The sequence below is a fragment of the Arachis ipaensis genome, chromosome B5, assembly GCF_059453495.1.
Source record: "Arachis ipaensis isolate K30076 ecotype BB chromosome B5, ASM5945349v1, whole genome shotgun sequence".
Lineage (NCBI taxonomy): Eukaryota > Viridiplantae > Streptophyta > Magnoliopsida > Fabales > Fabaceae > Arachis > Arachis ipaensis.
The window spans coordinates 14,629,720-14,651,979 of NC_142440.1; positions in this window are offsets into that span (position 1 = coordinate 14,629,720).

The window sequence follows — 22,260 nt, forward strand, 5'->3', positions numbered from 1 at the left end:
CGTTCAACTCCAGGAATAACCTCTGCACGTGTAACATTCAAGCTCAGCCCAAGCACACACCAAGTGGGCCCCGGAAGTGGATTTATGCATCAATTACTTACTTCTGTAAACCCTAGTAGCTAGTTTATTATAAATAGGACCTTTTACTATTGTATTAGACATCTTTGAATCTTTGGTCTCAGTTTTAATCCATTGTTCATCTTTGGACGCCTGGTTCTTAGATCAGAGGGGCTGGCCATTCGGCCATGCCTGGACCTTTCACTTATGTATTTTCAACGGTAGAGTTTCTGCACTCCATAGATTAAGGTGTGGAGCTCTGCTGTTCCTCAAAGATTAATGCAAAGTACTATTGTTTTATATTCAATTCAACTTGTTCTGCTTCTAAGATATTCATTCGCACTTCAACCTGAATGTGATGAACGTGACAATCATCATCATTCCTTATGAACGCGTGCCTGACAACCACTTCCGTTCTACCTTAGATTGAATGAGTATCTCTTAGATCTCTTAATCAGAATCTTCGTGGTGTAAGCTAGAATGATGGCGGCATTCAAGAGAATCCGGAAAGTCTAAACCTTGTCTGTGGTATTCCGAGTAGGATTCAATGATTGAATGACTGTGACGAGCTTCAAACTCGCGATTGCTGGGCGTAGTGACAGACGCAAAAGGATAGTAAATCCTATTCCAGCATGATCGAGAACCGACAGATGAATAGCAATGCCGTGACAGGGTGCGTTGACCATTTTTACTGAGAGGATAGGATGTAGCTATTGACAATGGTGATGCATCACATAAAGCCAGCCATGGAAAGGAGTAAGACTGATTGGATAAAGATAGCAGGAAAGCAGAGGTTCAGAGGAACGAAAGCATCTCTATTCGCTTATCTGAAATTCTCACCAATGATTTACATAAGTATTTCTATCCCTATTTTATTAATTATTTTCGAAAACCCCATTACAATTTTATATCCGCCTGACTGAGATTTACAAGGTGACCATAGCTTGCTTCATACCAACAATCTCCGTGGGATTCGACCCTTACTCACGTAAGGTATTACTTGGACGACCTAGTGCACTTGCTGGTTAGTTGTGCGAAGTTGTGAACCATGGTATTGGCATCATGTTTTTGGCGCCATTGCCAGGGAAAGAAAGAGCAATGAATTTTACATAATCAAAGTGTAATCACAATTTCTGCGCACCAGTGCCTGAGGGTCTGTCTGCTGAAGCGGAGGCTCTGTCTGTATAGGGATCTCTGTATCTGCTGGTTGTATCTGCTGGGGCTCAGCCTGCTCGGGTCCTGCCTGCACAGCCTCTGCTCGTGCATCGTCCTCCTGCTCATCCTCCTCCACCTCAGATAGCTCTGATGGTGTGTCAAGCTCGGAGGGGATGTCAGCGTGGCCCGACCAGATCATCAACTTCAAATGCTCATAGCGCCGCTTTATAACCTAAAAGAGAGAGAGAAGATCTCCCTCTCAACTAAATCTAAATCATTGAAAGGTAAAAATATGCGAGCTCTGTTTGAATGGAAGCATTCCCACACTTTATAACCTCTGGTCTATGCTGTCTGTACTTGGATCTGGGCCAAAAAGGGCTTCAGAATTCGCTGGGGGCGTATTCTGTAATTTCTGGTGCGTGGCCTCTGTCACGCGTCCGCGTGGGTCACGCGGTCGCGTCCTTCGGAGCTTTTCCTTGCCACGCGGTCGCGTCAGTTATGCGACCGCGTCATATGCGTTATGCTTAAGGCGCGCGGTCGCGTCAGTCATGCGGCCGCGTCGCTGCTGATTCGTGCTTGGCACGCGATCGCGTCATCCATGCAATCGCGTGGATACCAGTTTCTTTAAAGCTCCGTTTTGCTTTCTCCTTCCATTTTAGTATGTTCCCTTTTTCATCCTTTAAGTCATTCTGCCTTAGAAAATCTAAAACTACTCAACACACTAATCACGGCATCGAATGGAAATAAAGGTAATTAAAATAATTAATTTTTAAAGCTTAGGAAACATGTTTTTCACAACATGACATAATAAGGAAGGGAAAGTAAAACCATGCAATTAATGTGAATAAGTAGGTGAAGAGTTGAATAAATCACTCTAATTAAGCACAAAAGAACTCATGAAATATGGGTTTATCAACCTCCCCACACTTAAACACTAGCATGTCCTCATGCTAAATCCAAGGTAAATAATTAAGGTTAAAGTGATGGAATGTTATGAAATGCAACCTATGCTAAATGCATCTACCTAATGGGTCATGCAATTCTAATTCATCTACTCATATATAAAGCTTACATGTAGCTAAGTTAATTCACATTCTCAAGGAGTTATGTATATATATATATATAGCTAACCCTTAAATAATAAAGCATTTTAGCAAATGAGATGGGAAAGAAAACATTGTACAAACTTGCAAAACAATTAGTAAATTTTAAGCACAGATATATGTTGATGAGTTGTTGAACCCTCACTGGATTTTGTGTTTACTCTCTAGTCACTCAGTGTTTATTGGGTTTATTCACTCTATTTTTCTTTTTATTCTTACTTTCTATAACTTTGTTTTTCATCTAACCAATCAACAATTATAGAATATAGTCATACCAAAAAGTCATGAGGTCTTAATTAAGGTTGTAATGGGGCCAAGGTAAAGGTAAGGATTTATGTATATGGTTAAATGAGCTAATAAGTGAATCCTTAATTAGACTAAGATCTCACCTAATATATATATTTAGTAAAATAAAATCCCTTTACCTATTTTCCCATATTTCCCACTTATTGTTGCATGCTCATGTTTCACTTTTTATTTTTATTCCATGTGCATTGTTTTCATCGGGGAATTTCTTTTTGTATCCCCTTTTATTTAGATGCTGAAAAATAAAAATTTTTTTTTTGCACATGATAATTGAATCACTTAGATTTTCTCATGAGTATGCTTCCCAAATTTTATTTTATTCCCTTTTACTTCTCTACCCTTTTGTTTCTATTACCCATGTTCCCAAAAGGTTTTCCACATTTAACTCTATTCATAATTTTCTATCTTAAGCTAACTAAGGATTCACTTGGGATTTTCCTTTGTTTTTCTGCTTAAGGCTAGTAATTTGGCTAAATAGAATAAAGGGGTTTTAAAAGGCTCAAGGGGGTTAACAAAGGAAAGAACATCAGAATAAAAAGAAATGTAACACACAGAAATAAAATTATGGTTTGAATGCAACCATACAATTTAAGCTCAAGACTCACAGGCTGTGTGTTCTCTAACTCAAGCATCATATATCATTCATATATTGTATGCAGGTTTAGTTAAAAATTCCCATTATTCTCTTGAAAAAAATTATTTAGGGTAGCTTTTAAAGTTTTAATGTTCCTCCTTGATGAAATGTTGTCAATTAACATGTAATGCTATATATACAAGGTGTGGGTTGTTTTGATTCTGTTAAAGTTTCTAGTTTACTTCCTTTTTATATTTTTCTTATTTAAACTATACTATCTTTATGCTAAAAAAGGGTAAACTATACTAATTAATCCACTAATAAATCAGAATTGCAAACTAAACTAAATGACTAAAATGAGCTAAATAACTAAAATATGAACAAAAAATGCAAAATGCAGAAAATAGAGTAAAATACACAAGTAGCAATGTATAAGTACTCAGAAAATAACAATAAAAGAAAAAGAGAAAAATACAGAAAAATATCCAAAATAAAAGAAAAAGTATGTAGTAGTTCACCAAAATAAACGCCAGAGATGGCGACCTCCCCACACTTAAAAGGAAGCATCGTCTCCGATGCTCAATCAAGCCAGGTGTGAAGGAGTGTCATCACTGGTAGGGATGGTAGCTGGGGTCTCTGTGGCGGTGGTGGGCAAAGAGTCTGGCTGCTGTAGAGGGGGGACTGACTGGATCGGGATCTCCGGATCTGCAGCCTCAATCTGGGGCATAACCTCCTGATGCGGGGCAGCCTGCTCTGTGGCTGCCTGCTGATGAGTCTCCGCCTGGGAATGAGTCTCCTCCTCGTGCTCATCCTCCTCCTCCTCTGATGGCTCTGAAGGGGTGTCGGGCTCGGAGGGGATGTCGGCGCCCTGCCTGATCATCAGCTTCAGATGGGAATAGCGTCGCCTGCTGCGGCGCTCCAATCTCTCATACCGGTGCCTGTTACGGCACTCCATCTGATCAAGCTGGCGGAAAAGACGGTGTACGAGGCGATAAACTGGCTCAGAGGCGGGTGGAGGTGCAGTGGTGGCAGCAGGGGCAGCTAGGGCAGCTGTGGATGAAGAGGGTCCAGCAGATGGAAGGGCTGTCTCATCAGTAGCAGTGACAGGTGGTGGTCTATAGCCCAAGGCAAGGAAGTTCCTGCTGTGCGGGATGATCTTCCTGTAGTCCGCTGCTGGTGGTCGCTCATCGGCATCCTCCCAAGGCACATTAGCCTGACGGCCTAGCTGTGTAACCAGGTAAGGAAAGGGGAGGGTGCCTCGGACGTGGGTCCTGGCCATATAATGCCGGATAAAACGAGGCAGATAAAGGTCCTTACCCTCCAGCACACACCAAAGGATGGTGATCATGGTAGCCGGGATCTCCGTCTCGTGAGTACTCGGCATCATAAAATTACTCAAGATCTGATGCCATAGCCGAGCCTCATCATTTAAGTACACTCTCTTGATCCCTCTAGGCATGGTGGTGTTCTGACCCATCTCCCAAGGAACAGCAGGGTCGAGAGCTATCCGTGCCTTCACAGCATCCCAGTCAAACTGCATCTGGCCCATGTCCTCATCAGCCTGTGCAAAACCATCTGGCTGATCGGACTTGGCTGGGAGCTGGAGAATGGTCTCTATGGCCTCCTCAGTGACCAGAATTTGCTTTCCCCTCGGGTTCACTGCATCTAGGGTAGTAAGGTAGTAGTTGCAATAGAATTCCCGGACCCAAGACGCATTGACCTCTGTCAGTGATCTCTCCAGAAAGAACCAGCCCTTTTGCTTGATTTGCTCAGTAGTGTATTGCTGGAGGGCTTTTGGAATCTTCAAGGTACGTTCCAGGTATAGATTTCTGGAGTTTGCAAAAGTCGGGTTCTTCAGTTCACAGTACCGGTTTGCAAATTTTATAGGATCATCTGCAGGAAGCAGCTGGTTAGCTTTCTCCTGCTGTGTGAAGTTCTTCTCCTGCCATGATGAATCGTGCATTAGAGCAATGATGGACTGGGAGGAATCTCCTCTCTTACGCTTGCCAGTAGCCTTGCCTTTACCTTTCCTCTGTGAGGCAGACATCCTGAAAAATAGAAAACCAGGAATGGATAAAAAAATAGGAAAGCAAGTAGGAAATTTAAATAAAGGAAACTCAAAGCGGTAAGGGAGGAATAGAATAGGGAAAATGAGTATATGAAATGTGATTGAATTTATGTTAAATGGAAAAAAAATAAGCAATATGCCATGGTTAGAAAGTTAGAGGAAAGTGAAAATAATCAGAAAAGAGATCAAAAGGGTTAGTATGGTTAGGATTTGAAAAAAAAAATTAGTAAATTAAAATTAGTGAGTTAGGAAGGTAAGTGGCATAGAAAAATTCCATATAACAAGGATTCACAGGTAAAAATAGAAGTACTCATAATTGAATAAAGAAAACAGGGTGATGCTGATTCGAATAGAAATAAAGAAATTAGAAATTGGAATCAGTGAATCACAAATGCATGTTATGAACCAGGAAAGCAAAAGAGGATAAGAAAGTGGCCCTTAGCATTCATGAAATGGTTTGGGGTAAGTAGAGTAAAACAGAGTTGCCAAACCAAAACAAGAATGAAAACAATTTTCAAAAAATTTGGGCAGCATTCCGGCTAAAATTGGACTGTCCTGGAAAATAAACAGCAATCAGATCAGTTCATATGAATTAAAAGAAAGCAAGATGCATGTACATAGATATAAAATAAACAGAAAAACTCAATGTAAACAGCAGCAACATACAAGAAAGCAGCATATGAATCAGGATTATAGCAGCAACAGATTTGCACATAGGATAAAACAGAAGTAAGAACAGTGCAAGTAAACAGACCTAGATCCACTAACCACAACCTAAGCTACCTAACAACCTAAAAATTCACTACAACATGCAAGTCTAGCTATCCTAATTATGAACATAAACGGAGTAGAAAATACAGAAAAGTGACGAACGGATAAAAAGGTTGCGTGTTGCGGAACCTGGTAAGCGGAAGGGGTGGAACAGGGAAGAAGGTGGCTGCGGCGGCGTCCGGTGCGGTGGTGGTGCACGGAGACGCGGTGGTGGCTGAGGGGGCAGTGGCGGCGAGGGTTTTGGGTTGGTGATAGAAGAAGGGGGGTGTGGTTGGGTGGCGGAGAGGGAGGGGGCGCGGCTGGGTGGCAGTGGTGGGGGGGCGGTGGTCGCGGAGGCAGTGGCGGAGAGGGGAGAGGAGGAAGGGAGAAGAAGGGAGGGGAGGGGGTTGGGGCAGCGGCATACGGGGTGGCGGCGGCGTCTGGGTGGCCGGCGATGGCGGCTGGGTGGTACTGGGTGGTGGTTGGAGGGAGAGGGAGCAGAGAGGGAGAAGAGGGTTGGGGGTGGGAGGGGGCTCGCGACTGATAGGGTTCGCGGGCTGGGGGGTTATATTTTCGAATCCACGCGGCCGCGTGGGGCATGCGGTCGCGTGGTTGGGACGAGAATGGGAGTGACGCGATCGCGTGGGGTGCGCGATCGCATGAGAGGGGGGAAAGAAGGGTGACGCGATCGCATGGGTCGCGCGATCGCGTCGCTGGAAGTTGTGCTGAACGCACGACTCCAGCGCCGTTTTAGCGCAACTCTCTGTCTCCTTTTGGGGTGATGTGCAATCCATGCGACGCGATCGCGTCGCTCACGCGGTCGCGTGGGATTGGTATTGGGTAACTGACGCGATCACATGGGACATGCGATCGCGTGGGCTAATTTGTGCGAAACGCACAAGGGCCGCACGATTCCAGCCCAACTTTCTGTTCGTTGGATCCTTACGCCGATATATATATCACGCGGCCGCGTGGGTCACGCGGTCGCATGGGTGGTGTTTTTCGCGATATGACGCGATCGCATGGGGCATGCGGTCGCGTCGTGCAACCCTTTTTTTTTAACTGAAAAATGCAGGATGCAGTGATGGACATGAATGCTATGCATGATTCCAGGTTTAATAAATTAAAATGAAAAAGGAAAAATGAAAGCAATTAACAAGAAATAAGTTGAAAAAGAGGCGACCATACCATGGTGGGTTGTCTCCCACCTAGCACTTTTAGTTAAAGTCCTTAAGTTGGACATTGGAAGAGTATCCTGTTATGGTGGCTTGTGTTTAAATTCATCCAAAAATCTCCACCAGTGCTTGGAATGCCAATAGCCTCCGGGGTCCCAAACTAGGCATGTAAAGCTTCTGAGCAGCTTCAAACAAATTTTTAGGCTCCTGGGGTAACAAATGTCAGAATAAACCTCAGGATTCCAAGCCTTGCGTTTAAATCCGCCTCCGTCTTGGTCTACATGTCTCCATCTGGGCGGCTTAAAAGGTAGAATCTCACCGTGGTGACCAAACATTCTCTGTGATCCATGCAATTGAGCATGACACTAATCCGTGTACTTCGAGGTGAAGCGTGGAACCTTATTGAACCTGGTGCACCAGCTCTGAATACGAGCCATTTCCCTCTTACTCTTAAAGCCGCAGAGAGCTCTAAGTTGGCCATCTGTTTCAAGCAAACCATATTCAAGTGAATAAGTGAAATTATAAGTTAAGGATTGTACCCACTTGAAGCTTGTATTGGGTGGTAATGGCCTTGGGATAGGTGTTTTTGGTGGTTCTGCAAGTTCCGTTTCCTTGTGCTCTTCTGTGAATTCTTCCACTTCCTTGCAAAGATCTTCAATTGTATCTGTATCCTGGTCAAAGTCTTCTATATCTTCCTCATCACTCGAGTCATAGATTGGAGGTTGAGAGAAATCTACCTCCGCATCATCTTCATATTCACTTGGGGAAGATTCTTCGATCTCAGAGAATTCACTTGCGGACGCAAGTTCATCACTAGGAGAACTAGACTTGTGACTATCATCATCAAGGAAATTTGCTTCTTGGATTATTCCGTCTGATTCTTCGTAAACGACTTGCCTTGGAGATTGTACGGTATCCTCCTTAGCATCAACTGTGGCATCTTGGACAGAGTTTTCCTCAATTCTGGATTCCCAAGGAAGTTCAGCATCGCCTAGATCTTCAACCAACTCTTCTTCTTGAACAATGACAGCTTCTTCCACTTGTTCTAGTACGAATTCATTCTCTGTCTTGTCCACTGGAGTCTCTAGTATTTCTTTCATGCTACGCTCTTCATCGGGCTGTCCACATGGGGCTGTGGTTGATCCTTGTATATTTGAGCGCCTAGTGGCCCATTGAATTAGTGCTTGCTCCAGTTGTTGAATGGTTGTTTGAAATTTAATTACTGTTTCCTTTAGGCGATCCTTTGCTTCGCGGTTTGCCAAACTTGGACATGATACAAAGGAAAGTGGTGATGATTGGGAACGATTGGATTGGTATTGGGGTAAGGAAGGATCATGTGATGGCGAATGGTGAAGAAAAGCTTGTGAGTGTGGTGGTTCGAGGTTATGTTGAAAGGATGGTTCATATGCACGGGGTGGGGCTTGTTGGTAGTTACAAGGTTGTCCACCATGTCTTTCAGCTGGGTATGCACGGTAGAATGGTCTTTGTCTAGGATATCTTGGAGGGTGTTGTTGCCAAAAGGGTTGATTAGATCCTCTTGGTTCCATCCATCCTTGATTGGTCTGACCTTGATGCACATTCCTGCTGTAACGTCTATTTTCTTTAACAATATTAGAACCAAACTCAAAGCAAGAAGGGTGAGAGTTCATAGTAGCAAATAAGGATAAAAAGGGAAAATGAAAATAAATAAACAAGCAAAAGAAAAATATTTACAGCAACCAATAATAAGGCACACGTTAGCAGTTCCCCGGCAACGGCGCCATTTTGATGAGAGAACTTTTGCGTGGTCTAGAAAATTGCGGATAAATCCTTGTTGCAAGTATAGTTTCTAAACCTTCAAAAGTCCTTTCATACAAACATGTTGGGTGTCACAAGTAACAAACCCCTTTAAAAATTGTTAACCGAGTATTCAAACCTCGGGTCGTCTTCTCAAGGAACTGCGAGGAAGTATGTTCTTATTATTGGCTATAAAGGTTGTAATCGGGGTTTAGAAGGTGAGAAGCAAGTAATTTAAATGACGAGTGAATTAAATGGCAATTAAGAATAAATAATAACTGTAAAGCAACTTTTAGCAAGGTAGGGAAATTAGAGGTCCAACTTAGTTATCTCTCTCAACAATAATGAAAGTTGAATCTAAACTCCACTTGGTCAACCTTCACCAGGGCAAAGGAAAGTCAAGGGACTAATTAAATTGACTTTCGAATCCTAATTATTTTCTCAGAAAAGGTTGGGATTATTTAAGTTCAGCTCAATTAGCAAGATAACGATTATTAATTATGTTGAGTTTAATAACTGTTGAGTTACTAAATTCTTAACCAGAACCAAAAGGGAAAAAGTAAAATTGCTGGAATGATAAAGAGGTCCTTAGATGGGAAGCAATGGTAACTTAAATCAAAGAGAACAATCATAAACTGAAAATACCTCAATTATCATTAATTCAAATAACAGTCTGTAACATGAGAGAATTCATAAATCAAATTATAATAATCAATTCAAATGTTGGAATAAATAAATAGAAGTAATACTAAAAGAACATTAAACCTGGGATCCAGAGTTACTCTTAAAACAAGAAGAAATCCTAAATCCTAAAAGAGAGAGAGAAGATCTCCCTCTCAACTAAATCTAAATCATTGAAAGGTAAAAATATGCGAGCTCTGTTTGAATGGAAGCATTCCCACACTTTATAACCTCTGGTCTATGCTGTCTGTACTTGGATCTGGGCCAAAAAGGGCTTCAGAATTCGCTGGGGGCGTATTCTGTAATTTCTGGTGCGTGGCCTCTGTCACGCGTCTGCGTGGGTCACGCGGTCGCGTCCTTCGGAGCTTTTCCTTGCCACGCGGTCGCGTCAGTTATGCGACCGCGTCATATGCGTTATGCTTAAGGCGCGCGGTCGCGTCAGTCATGCGGCCGCGTCGCTGCTGATTCGTGCTTGGCACGCGATCGCGTCATCCATGCGATCGCGTGGATACCAGTTTCTTTAAAGCTCCGTTTTGCTTTCTCCTTCCATTTTAGTATGTTCCCTTTTTTATCCTTTAAGTCATTCTGCCTTAGAAAATCTAAAACTACTCAACACACTAATCACGGCATCGAATGGAAATAAAGGTAATTAAAATAATTAATTCTTAAAGCTTAGGAAATATGTTTTTCACAACATGACATAATAAGGAAGGGAAAGTAAAACCATGCAATTAATGTGAATAAGTAGGTGAAGAGTTGAATAAATCACTCTAATTAAGCACAAAATAACTCATGAAATATGGGTTTATCATAAAGTTAGTGGCATGGTATTGTAGTTCCTAGTTAACAAAAATTGCACGAACTTGAAGAACCAGCAACTCACATTCAAGCAGAGAATGCAGATTATTGATGATGAATCATATAAATAAAAGAAGTGCAAAATGAATAAAATCATCAATAATGCGATTTAACTAAGAAGGAAACCAGAAGGAGTAGGAATGCTAGCCCATTCGTCCATGAATTGGCTTGGTTGAAACCAATTAGTGCAGAATTCAAAAGTGCCAAAGCCAATTTATGAATGGGAGTTGAGTAAAACAATTTGCGAAAAAATCGGACAGCATTTCGGCTAAAAATTGGACGTTTCCGGGTAATAAACAGCAGCAGAAATTCAGTTCATATGACGTGAAAGTAGTACATAAAAGAGTAGCAATTAGCAAGTCACATGAATTCAGAATAAACAAACTCAATCTTCAGCAAGAAATGCAATTTAGGTTGAATAATGTTAAAACAGCATTAAACAGTAATGAACAGCATATTAGCAGCATCATTAGCATAGCAATTTCAAAATTGCAAAACAGATAAAGCAAGCAGTAAGAACGGCGCAATTATCAGACCTAAATCCACTAACCACATCCTAGCTACCTAACAACCTAAAATCCACTACGAACATGCATCTCTAACTATCCTAATTTGAACAGAATTGAAAAATATGCAAACTAACTAACTGGAACGGGAAAGGAATCGGAGTGCAGTGAAACCTGGTGTGCGTAGTGAAAAAAATTGAACGAAGAGAGAAGGTGGTGGTGTGGTGGCGATGGTGGGCGGCACGGCGGCGCTGTGGTGGCGGTTCTCATGGTGGTGCAGGGCGGTGCGACAGAAGTGCAGTGGTGAGGGTTGGGTTGGTTGTAGTTGAGAAGGGGGCAGGGCGGCCAAGGGGTAGCGACGGCGGCGCTGTGGTGGTGGCGGCGGTTCTGGTTCGGCCGTGGTTGTGGCAAGAGGGAAAGGAGGGAAGAAGGGGAAGAAGAGGAAGAGAATGGGGGGAAGAGGGGGTGAGGATGGGGTGAGGGCGGAGCGGTGGACTTGGTCGGCGACGGTGGTGGCTGGTGGTGGGTGGAAGGTTGGAGGAGGGAGAGGAAGCGCTGAGGGGTTGGGGGGGATGGAAAATGACGCGAGGGGGAGGCTAGGGTTTCCGCGTCAGGGGTTAGGGAATTTAAATCCACGCGAACGCGTGGATCACGCGACAGCGTGGATGAGGCGAAAGTACAACGACGCGGAGGCGTCATTGACGCGAACGCGTAAATGAGGGATAATGAAAATGACGCGTACGCGTGAGACACGCGTACGTGTCGACTAGAATTGTGCTAAACGCACAATTCCAGCATCGTTTTGGCGCAACTCTCTGTTTCAATTAGGGGGCCAAAATTTTCACGCGACGCGTACGCGTCGCCCACGCCCACGCGTGGTGTGTGTAAGTGAAAATGACGCGTACGCGTTATTGACGCGCACGCGTGGTCCAAATTGTGCCTAACGCATACCAGCCGCACGATTCCAGCCCAAATTTCTGGGCGTTGGATGGAGACGTCGATTTGAAGTCGACGCCCACGCGTGGCCCATGCGCACGCGTGGTGATTTTTTTTAAGGTATGCAGATGCTGATGCAGATGTTATGAATAATATTAGGGAAAATAAAATATCAATAAAATAAACTAAAGACAAACATAACAAAATAAAATTAAGATTGAAAAGGAACGATCATACCACGGTAGTTGTCTCCCACCTAGCACTTTTAGTTAAAGTCCTTAAGTTGGACATTTGATGAGCTCCTTGTTATGGTGGCTTGTGCTTGAACTCATCTAGAAATCTCCACCAACGTTTGCAATTCCAATAGCCTCCGATGTCCCAAACTAAGCATGTAAAGCCTCTGAGCAAGTTAAAGCAGGTGCTCAGGCTCCAAGGATGTTGCTTATCAGAATGAATTCCAGGATCCCAAACCTTGCTTTTGTACCCATCTTCGCTTTTATCTACATTATTCCAATTGGGCAGTACACAACCTGAATCTCCACTGAGATATCCAAACTTCTTCCGAAATCCATCCAATCGAGCTCTATACCAATCCTTGCACTTCCACTTGGAGCGTGGAACTGTATTGAAATTTGGGTGCCAACTCCTATTACTAACCATCTCCCTCTTACTCTTAAAGCCACAAAGAGCTCTAAGCTGGCCATCGGTTTCAAGCAAACCGTACTCAAGTGGAAAGGTAAAGACAAAGGCTAAGGATTTTACCCACTTGAAGTTTGTATTGGGTGGTAATGGCCTTGGGAGAGGTGTTTCCAGTGGTCTTTCAAGCTCCACTTCCTTGTACTCTTTCGTGAATAATTCCACTTCCTTACAAACCTCTTCAACTGCAACCACGTCTTGATCAAAGTCTTCGATTTCTTCCTCATCACTCAAGTCATAGGTTGGAGGTTGAGAAAAGTCTACCTCCACATCATCTTCATATTCACTTGGGGAAGATTCTTCAATCTCAAAGAACTCAATTGCGGATGCAAGTTCTTAGGAGAGCTTAGTTCATGATCATCATTACCAAGGAAACTCGCTTCTTGATCTGTTCCGTCCAGTTCTTCATAAGATACATGTTTTGGGGTTGTGCACTATCCTCCTTAGCATCAATTGCAAATCTCTTGGCAGAATTCTCTACAATTCTTGATTCCCATGGAGGTTCAGCGTCTCCTAAGTCTTCAACCAATTCTTCTTCCTTGATAATTTCAGCTTCCTCTACTTGTTCCAGTACAAAGTCACGCTCCGTACTGTCGACCGGAGCTTCTAGTGTCTCCTTCATGCTACGTTCTTCATTACATTCTCCACATGAAGCCATGGGAGTTCCTTGAGTTTCCGAACATCGGGAAGCTAATTGATTTATTGCTTGCTCCAATTGATAAAGAGTTGCATGAAATTGATCTACTGTTTCCTTGAGGCGAGCCTGTGATTCTTGGGTCGATGGATATGGACATGGTGCATATGGAAGTGGTAGTTCTTGGGAGTAATTGGATTGGAATTGGGGTGGATAAAGGTTAGGGTCATATGGAGGTGAATGGTTGTAGGTGGCTTGTGAGTATGGTGGTTAAAAGCTATGTTGAAGAGGTGGTTCATTGACATATGATGGGCTTGCTGGTAACTACAAGGGGGTCCACCATATCTATCATCTTGGTACGCACCTCGGAATGGCTTTTGACCATAGTAATTTGGTGGAGGTGGTTTATCATGAAGGGGTCCACCATGACTATTGCCTTGGCATGCATTGTAGAATGGTCGTTGTCCATGGTATCTTGGAAGGTGTTGTTGCCGAAAGGGTTGATCAGATCCTCGTGGCTCCTTCCATCTGTGATTGTTTCGACCTTGATGCATGTTCCTGTTATAGCTTTCATTCCTTTCAACAACATTAGAACCAAACTCAAAGCGACGAGGGTGAGAACTCATAATATCTAATGAAAATTAAAATCAAAAGTAAAAACAAATAAACAAGCAAAATAAAATATTTACAATAACCAATAATAAGGCACATAATTGCAATTCCCCAGCAATGGCGCCATTTTGACGAACGGTTTTCTGCCAGTAAAGAATTTTATAAAAAAATCACGTTGCAAGTATAGCTTTTAAACCAACAGAGAATCCTTTCGTACAAAAATTTGGTTGTCACAAGTAACAAAACCCAATAAAATTTATACCGAAGTATTTAAACCTCGGGTCGTCTCTCAAGGAATTGCAGGGAAGTATGATTTATTATTGGTTATGGAAAAAGGTATATTTTTGGGTTTTTGAAATAGGGAACAAGAAAATAAATTGGCAAGAAAGTAAATTAATTATCATGAAAACCATTGCAAGGTATAAGAACTGGAAATTCCATCCTAGTTATCCTTATCAGGTGTGATGAGAATTGTTTATTACTCCCACTTAGTTAAACCTTACTAAATAAAGGAAAGTCAAGTGGACTAATCAATTTGATTCCTCAAGTCCTAGTCAACTCCTGTGAAAAGACTAGCTTTAGAGGGATCCAAATCAATCAGCAAATTCCAATTTTCAATCAACAGCTGAGTTTGATAATTCAAGTGTCACGAGTTACTCAACCAAAGCAAGGGAAAAAAATCTATTCGAATAAAAATGCCTTGATATTCCAACTCAAGGGTCTCCTATTAAAATCATAATTCTGAAATACCTCAAATTGCATTAAATATAAATTCAAATCTAACATGAAGAGTTCATAAGCCAATTTGGGAAAATAAACAAACTAAAGTAGTAGAATGAATAAAAGTAGAAGAGAATATAAATTAAAGGAATATTGAACCTGGCATTGAAGAGAAACAATCCTAACACTAAGAGAAATCCTAATTACTAAAACCTAGAGAGAGAAGAGAACCTCTCTCTCTAGAAAATTACATCTAAAAACCTAAAATTCTCCCTATTGAATGAATGATGAATGAATCCTTTTGACTCCCTCATTCTCCAGCCTCTATTATGTGTTTCTGGGCTTGGATTTGGGCCGAAAAGGAGCCCAGAAATCGCTGGGGGCGACTTCTGCAACTTTCTGCACGTGGCGTCTGTGACGCGTACGCGTAGGTCACACGTGCGCATCATTTGGAGATTTTCCTGGTCACGCGTATGCGTCGCTGCCATTTTCTTCAAAACTCCATTTTGTGCGTTCCTTCTATTTTTGCATGTTTCTTCTCTGTCCTCTAAGTCATTCCTGCCCTATGAAGCCTGAAATTACTTAACACACAGATCACGGCATCGAATGGTAATAAAGGATAATTAAAATTAATATTTTTAAGGCATAGGAAACATGTTTTCACATATATCACATAATAAGGAAGGAATTGTAAAACCATGCAAATTATATGAATAAGTGGGTGAAGAATTGATAAAAACCACTCAATTGAGCACAAGATGAATAATAAAATAGTGGTTTATCAAGCCCCCACACTCACTCGTCAAAACGCGTCACGCTAGGGAGAGGTATCCACACCCTTATAAGGCATGCTTCGTTCCCCTCCCCAACCAATGTGGGACATTACAATCTACCCCCTAAGGGAGCCCAGCACTCTCGCTGGCACATCGATCCCGGCTTTGACTCTGATACCATCTGTAACAGTCCAGACCACCCGCTAGCACGATATTGTCCGCTTTGGCACACAAGGCCTCACGGTTTTGTCTTTGACGATAGGGATGATAGTCGAAGCCCTCCGCACTCACTCGTCAAAATGGGTCATGCTAGGTGGGCCCATAATCCACAGGTCCCAGGATCGAAACCTGTCTCTGATACCATCTGTAACAGCTCAGACCACCCGCTAGCACGATATTGTCCGCTTTGGCACCCAAGGCCTCACGGTTTGTTCTTGGGAATTCCTCTTTCCAATTACTTCATTCATGTCCATGAGACACCCTTTAGGTCTTGTCCACACTAGCCAAGCGATATCGAGGTGATCAGACTCAATATCTCAAGTTAAGTACTTCAAAATACCAAAGGTACACTCATGGACTTCATGCTAGATGTATCAGCTAGATACCCTAACTAGCACAGGCACAGAATCAGAGTATGCATTTAAGCATAAGCAGTTCCATCCCTCAGGCTCACGAGGACGAACTGCTCTGATACCATAATCTAAGGTCCCACATCAGTTGGGAAGGGGAACGAATCATGCCTTATAAGGGTGTGGATACTTCTCCCTAGCATGACGCGTTTTGACGAGTGAGTGTGGGGGGCTTCGGCTATCATCCCTATCGTCAAAGGTAAAACCGTGAGGCCTTGTGTACCAAAGCGGACAATATCGTGCTAGCGCGTGGTCTGGGCTGTTACAGATGGTATCAGAGCTGGAGCCCGGATTGATGTGCCAGCGAGGGCACTGGGCTCCCTTAGGGGGTGGATTGTAAGGTCCCACATCGGTTGGGGAGGGGAACGAAGCATACCTTATAAGGGTGTGGATACCTCTCCCTAGCATGACGCATTTTGACAAGTGAGTGTGGGGGCTTCGGCTATCATCCCTATCGTCAAAGGCAAAATCGTGAGGCCTTGTGTGCCAAAGCGGACAATATCGTACTAGCGGGTGGTCTGGGCTGTTACAGTATTCGTGCGTACGCACGCCTGGTATGTACGCGCGAAACCTGACTTTGGTTTTTCGCAACTTTTTAACATTGTGCATATGCACACCTCGTGGGTACGCACAAGTTTTCATTCATGTGTACGCACACATGGTGCGCACGCGCAGTACTTGCCATTACCCCCTTGGGTGCCCATAGTGATGCATACGCACACCTGGTGCGTACGCATGGGACCTCCCACTGCCAAGAATACTGTAAACTCTGCATAATTCAATTTTCAACCCCAATTTTTCAACACCCATAACTTTTGATACAAAATTTATTTTTCACCCATTCTTAGATGTTTTAAAGATTTTTTCACTGGTTTTAATTTAAGATAAATTTTATTTAATTTAGGATAAATTTTATTTAATTTTAAGTTTTGAGTGCCAAGTTATAACCCGTCGAAGTTGGTAAAAAATAACAATTTACACATATTATCTACACAATGCACTATCACAATTCTCTAATTTATTCGATTTCAATACTACCCAAAACTACCTATGGACATCATTTATACACAATTATTAATTTAAGTTCATTCCCTAGTCACACACACGCACGCACGCACGCACGCACACACACACACTCACTCATACATCTATACTTCTCAACCAAACTAAAATCAATCATCTCATTCTCATCATGTCAACCATTTTTAACATAGCAATGCCACCGCTTACCTCCATTCACCAAGTAGGGGATACCTCACCCTATCACGGATTTCGGTCTAATATCCACATTAATAATCATGATAGGAAATTAAATCACACTTTTATAATTATGCACACACACCCACCCCCCCCCCACCCACACACACATATATCATAATTCAAGCTACCATCGAACCAATTAATCACCATAACAATTAATTCTATTCTATTCAATCCTATCATAAGGACAATTAACGTAGGTTTTCACACAATTTTACATAGTGCCTATCCAAAACCAAAACATGTACCTTATCGATGGCGGTTTTCCAACACTCAGATTTCTTTTTCGACTGGACTCTAGCCTCAACCGACTCCTCCAAGCCTCCACCAATCGTTACGCAACCACATCACGTACTCCAACTGCCCAAATTCAACCAAACAAGTCGAGCTAATCCATATATTCTAACCAGATACAATTTCACAATGTTCACACTAGGTTCTTAAACCAAATTTGAGGAAAACAAAGGAAAAAGGTTGCCTTATCTTATTTCACATATCCTTGGGTTAAAACCTCACTAGAACTCAAGATTGAGCTTTTCCTAAACAACAACATCACAACAATCTCAACACCACATACCCAAAATGTGAATTTGAAGGAAATTTCAAAAATAGTTCAAGGTTCTTGGAAGTAATTACCGCAAAAGTTGGTATAGAATCAAAGAGCACGACAAGAGCAATGCGTGACTACAAACGGGTCCTCGATCAGAGATACGGTTTGGAACTTATGTGGATTTTAGTGAGATGGTAAATAGTAAAAAGTTAGGGCTCCACTCTCTTCTCTCCTTTTCTTCTTTCAGCTGCTCCCTCACTAATGAAGGGAGAACGGGATTGAACTTCACTAATGAAGGGAGAACGGGGCTGAACTTGCTAAGGGTGAGGGGTTACATGTTTGGGCTTGGGCCTAAGTATGACCCAATTCAATTTCTTAGCTATTTGGCCCAATTTTGGGCCAAAACCTTTAAGATAATTGCTCGAGCTTTCGTTTTAAATATTTTTTCTTGTTCTTTTCACAGTTTTAGTTTTTTCTCACTTAAAGTACCAGACAAATTTAAGGCAGTACAATAAACTTTATCGTTGGTATGCACTTTTTCGCAATTAGTTATATTTTTCCGCTCAGTTTTATTTTCTAATTTAAATGTTCACCGGTAAATTCCCAAATTTTAAATTTTAAATTTCTTAACCATTTTTGCTCATAATTAATTTATTACTTAATTGTTTATTATTTACCTAGGTTTTACACGATCACCCTCAGGTTGGATGTTATGGATATCATATTGAAACAATGAATGAGAAAAATCATGAGTACTTATGTATAACAACTCATGATTCAAATAAAAAGGTTATATTAGAAAAGTTACCCTCACTTTCATCTGGGTTATATTATACTAAAATTAGTATAATTGAATCACATGTCATTGTAAACCAGAAGTTTACCAGCCCAAATGAATTCATAATTTGGCATGATCGATCGGGGCATCCTGGAACAACAATGATGCAGAGAATTATTGAAAACTCTCATGGACATTCATTAAAGAACTAGAAGATTCTTAAATATAGTGAATTTTGTTGTGCTGGATGTTCTCAGGAAAAACTAATTCTAAGGCCATCACCAGTAAAGATTGGATTTGAGTCTCCTGAATTCCTTGAAGGATTCAAGACGATATATGTGGATCTATTTATCCACCATGTGGATCTTTTAGATATTTTATGGTCCTAATAGACGCATCTTCGAGATGGTCTTCCTAAATGGAACATGGAAGCAATGGCCTTGCTATCCTTCAAGTTCTTCAATTCCTGAAGTTAAGACTAGCATCGTTCAATAGTGGTTCTCCCCAAAAGATAATGCACTTGCCCATAACCTTGAATTTCATGAATAGCTCTAAGTAATTAAATTGGATGGTGCTCAACCGCATCATCTAGTGCACACCTAGAACCACATCAGCCCCTTTTAAGTCTTGTACATAGGCATCGACGCCAAAATCATACCCTTGAACTGAAAGGGCCAAATTGGGACACTTAGTTGCATAATGAATCAATGCACCATTTCCGACCATCACTTGGAGAGTCGGGGTGGGAGTAAATGATGTCTTTAATTTCTTTGTAACAAAACTCTTGATGAAATTGTGAGTACTACCCCCATTGATCAAGATCATTAGGGGCCGGTTAGCATGGGTTCCATGAACCTGAAGTATCACAGGGTGAAATTATCCTTCAAGTGCGTTTAGACTAATCCACAAGCGAGGAGTCTTATCATCATCGTCCTCTCCTTTAGGATCAAAATTTGAATCGCCGGAAACTCCTTCCTGTGTCCCCTGTAGCAACTCTCGAAGCTCTTCCTCCGCAACTAATAGTTGGAACACGGTTTTACAGTGGTGTTTCGGGGCAAACTTCTCATCATAATAATAGTATAGGCCTTTTTCTTTTCTAGTGCGGATGTCAGCAAATGTGAGCTTCTTGAACTGGCGTGTATTTGATTTTGCAGAGGGAGAATAATCTTGTGATGTGAGGGATGAAGAAGCCATGACAAGAGTGATAGGGATTGTGGGTTTCTGATTGGAATTAATCTGGTTTAGAGTCCACTGAGGATGAACCGGTTCGGGTTGTTGAAGGAAGTATTAGGGTGAGTTGCATTTTTTTGGATAGCCCTAAAGTCACCGTGTGTTTTTGTTCATGTAGCTTGGCCATAGGCACATCTTGGATATAAGAAGTGGCTTGGGGTAGAAGTATCTCACATTTTAAATGCTCTTGAAGCCGAGAAATAAACAAGGCAATAATCCACTCCTCACTCATGCCAGTGACCTAATTGCTTAGCTCTTCAAACTAGCCCTGTTATTCCTCCACTGACCCTCCTTGTCTCAATTCTTTGAGGGCGGTCCGGTCGTCGTAGAACACATTTTAATGAATCTAGTGTTCATGGCATTGAGCATCGAAGAATGTTTCCTAATTGTAAGGAATGCCATTATTGACTCCCCAGCGATATCAAGCATAGGCTGCGTCTACAAGGTAGAAAAACAGAACCTGGATCTTCTGCTCCACCAGAATATCAGATGTCTCAAGGTACTGTCTTGCTTGGAAGACCCATTCTTCAACACCTTTCCCATTGAACATTGACAGATTCGCAACTTTCAATTTTCGTGGCCAATACAACTCTGCACGCTGATTATTCGAACTTCCTTCAAAATCGTCTCCGACAAAGACCGATTCATCGTCTTTGTTCTTCAACTTCATGTTATCGTGAAGAAGCCTTTCAATGGATTGCAGAGAGGAATACATATTGTTAATCTGCATTTGTATCTCGGCAATCCGCTTGTTAGCTTTAATGAACCCTCGACATAACTTCGATATTTCATGCTTTTTGGAGAGTATCAATTCCTCCAACCGATTCAGATGAGCTCCTTCCACCATGGTGAATTCTCAATGGAAGCACCAATGATGGACCTGAATAAAAAAATACCATTTCTACAGCAAAATACACAAAGGCAAAGATGATAACAACACAACAAATCAATCCAAAAATTGTTAATGAAGAAGAATTAAGAGGAGAATGAAAAAGAGAGCAAATATAACCTATGAAAAGAAATGTAACAATGTTTTCCCTTTCGAGTATGGGAGTACTCCACAAATAAATTATATAATTCTCTGTTACTCTATATTTTTCTTTGCTTCCTATTTAACCAATCCTCCACTAAGGTTGTTAGTAACTAACTCTACTTTTGTATTATTTTTTTGTGATGCATCCTTCTAAGTTTCATAATCTCTCAACCACATTGGGGCTCTTCACCTTGTACTCCTTTATTGTGGTGATAGTTCATCTGACCTCATTGCTTCTTTGTTTTTCACAATTTTTTTGTTGGTCCGAGACTAGTATTTGGCATGATTGGGCTTGTATCACTTCACTTTAATGTAAAACACGCTTAATATTCTAATAGAGTTAACTACCAATTCGGTACTCGAAAGATTTAGCCATTGACAAAAAGGTCGCTGAAAGATATTATCGACAAAAAGAACTAATAAATATTATATTTTAAAAGTAACAAAAAAATTTCATACTTGGCAAACGACTTATTGTATATTTGGATCAACATTTGTAAATGGACATTGATACAAATGTGCTTTTACAAAATTAATTTATGTTTGGATATTTTTTGTCAAATGTGCTTTCGAGAAAATGAATCATGTTGGAATTATATTGACCAAAATCACATTAAAATGTAAAATGACTAAAAAAGACATAATTTATATTTTTTCATATTACCTATGCAAAAGATAAATATTATTAAATATTATTATATAAATATAATATATTAACCAAAATGTATTTAAATAATAAATATTATTATATGAAGGTCGGAGATCCTGATTTCGACGTGCTTAGGATTAGACCGGGTGGACAACCTGCAAGACATTCCGATGTTAAAATTAATAGTATTTCTGGATGATATAGAATAAGTGTCCTTACCTGTAGAGTGCCTTCCCCTTTTATCTCTCTTTTTTGGGTGGTGCCGTTTTTTCAGTATTTAGTTACTTTACATTACGTCATAAATGCTGGGATTCGACGATTTCAATCTTAGTAATGTTGTCGTTGTGGTGTATTTAATGTTAATTCATAACGTCGAATTTTCTTTTAGTCGTTGTCTGTTATATTATTATTTGTCCAGAACAATAAATATAAAAAAGTATAAAATAGATATGGCATTATGTGTTGTGCAAATTGACATATATGATAAGGTGATTAAGATATTTTTTTTTTTTTTGTGTATTCTAGTAATTCAAACATATATACAAAATGATGTGTAAATATAAATATATAAATGAAATTAAGATAAAACTTTAAATAATGCTGTTAATTCATGAGCAAATGAAAATTCTTTTACCTATAATTTTTACGGTAGATTCTCTTGCATATATTATATATTTGTAAGAATAAAACACTTATAATTTTTTAAAAATATAGGTTTAATTATTTTGTTGATTCCTATAATTTTATTGAA